At 30.4% G+C, this 2,290-nt stretch overlaps 1 long non-coding RNA gene across 1 annotated transcript; it reads right to left on the bottom strand.

Moving 5' to 3' along the window:
- Positions 1–996: 996 nt before the first annotated feature.
- LOC114369947 lies at positions 997–1,487 on the bottom strand. Its single transcript, XR_003657741.1, has 2 exons — positions 1,419–1,487; positions 997–1,117 (listed from the first exon to the last, which is right to left on the bottom strand). It is a non-coding gene; the product is annotated as an uncharacterized LOC114369947 (long non-coding RNA).
- Positions 1,488–2,290: the final 803 nt, after the last annotated feature.

Consider the following 2,290-nt stretch of genomic DNA (forward strand, 5'->3'; position numbering starts at 1 on the left):
GTCGGGCTATGGCGACACCGACGTAGTAATATATAACGTTCAAAGACATTGTCAACATCAGCAATGACATCGAAAGGTACCCTTTACTACGTCGTTGCATCGGCAACGACCGCCGTTGAATGCATGTCCAACTACATCATTACTGTCGTAAGCACCGACGTAGATTAATTTTTTTCCTATTAAAAATGTTGATTTTTATTGTATTACAAATTAAATATAAATGTAATTAATATAAGCTCGAAATTTATAAATTATTATTGTCAACTAATTATTATGATAAAGTAAATATAATTTTTGTGCTATAAATTATGGCTTTACTTAATTTAATATTATATAAATAAGCAAGATAATGATAAATCATCATCAACTAGTATTTGAAATGTAACCTGATGAGATTAATAAATAACAATAATTAAACATAATATAATAATAAATAAAGTAAAATCTACTAATAAGCTGAAAGTATATAAATTTGTGTATTATATATTATCATTTTACTTAATTTAAATTTATATTAATCTTAAGCAACAAAATGATAAATAATGATTATGATCACAAATAGTCATTTAACAGTTGTTAAAATATTGTAACTTAATTATATTAACAATTAACAATAAACATAATTAGATTTAACAGGTAACTTATTTATATTAACAATTAACATAATTATATTTAACAGGTAACTTTTGTCACACAACCTGAAGAAAGGTTAAGTTAATTGGTCATAATAATTTATATCCTTAAATATTGTTTCTTTTTAAACAAAATCCAAATTGTGTCAGCACCTGCATTGTCCACAAAAAGTAAAGCTCTTCTATGTGGGGGTGGTTTCTTGTCCCCAATTCCTAACATTCTTTGTTTAAAGGCATCAAAATCATTCACCTGAATGGCAAAAAATTAGGTCAGTATTCAACTATCAACCATGCATGAGATCAATACCCTCATCATGAATATGTTGAACTACACCTACTCGCCAAGGTCTCTGCATTTTGTTGTGACTCATTCTGTAAATTTCAATAATAGTTCCTTTATGATAGAGATCCACACATGCACGAGATCCCCAATCAAAAATGTTTGCAGCAAGAACACCTTCAATGAGAGTAAGTAGTGTTGTTTCCTGAAAGAAATGAGGCTTTCAGATTAATAGCCTACATGATTTATGAGAAACTAGAGTGGCATAGGGGCACTATGAACCAAAATGCAAAAAGGACTACTGACATATTGAATTTAAACTCTGCATGGCATCAAAACGAAACTCACTGGTACATTGTCACTTCTACTAACTTTACATATATTGACTTGAATAAGGAATAATGTATTAGTTGCATATATCATCTCATGTACTACACGAAAAGGAACAAATATTGACTCCTCCCACCATTTTAAATTCAGAGGATTATAGTAATAGTAAGGCATACCTCATCCATACTATCAAGCTCCATCAACAAATCAGGTAGGACAACAAGTGATGCCTTATTTTCCCTATGATAGATATAAACACAAATAACAAATTTAAGTGATCAAGAATAAGGACATTCTGAGGATAATAATGGTCTAGAGATGGCATGAACTACATTAACATTGATAGAAGGGAAGTTCTCTTCTTTTTGTTTTAAGAGTTGAGTTGTGTATCTAAAGCTTGTATCTTTTATGATGAAGCAACCATCAAGTATTTTTCACTAGGTGAGGCTAGCTACATAAATCAAAAGACACCATTGGTTTCTATCTTCAACTAAACCCTTTACTAGTCCATTGAGATAAAATATAAACATAAAAAAAATCCAGGTAACAATGTCTACTCTAGTCATGATGATCAGCTTTTGGGTAATGAAACACAAATAACTGTTAAAGTTTTTGAGAGAAGTAAATAAGAAAAATCCTAACAATAAGGGGAAAAAATAATTAAGAAAATCATGAGATGTACACATTACAGATGTACAAGAAAGCAGGATAGTGAGACCCCTAGATCAACCAAAAAAAGGATATTTAGATTTCCAAATGTTTTTACTATAGGGTTTAGGAGATTCAGATTTCCAACTGGTTGCGCACCTGATGTTATTCCTATTGAGTACCATGGTCAAGTTTACAATTTGACCTGAGAAGAAGATTTTGATTTTCAGGTAGGTTTGTCAACAAGAGACCTCTCCCAATTAGGAGAATGAGTAAAAAAAAACAGAAAACTAAAGTGTAAACACAACAACAGGGTCAAGAGCCCTTATTCTGCCAGTTTTTTTTATAATTATAATGAAGAAATTAAAATTGAACACTATGTTTGTCATACCCTAATTTC

The sequence above is a fragment of the Glycine soja genome, chromosome 10, assembly GCF_004193775.1.
Source record: "Glycine soja cultivar W05 chromosome 10, ASM419377v2, whole genome shotgun sequence".
In the NCBI taxonomy this organism is placed as follows: Eukaryota; Viridiplantae; Streptophyta; class Magnoliopsida; order Fabales; family Fabaceae; genus Glycine; species Glycine soja.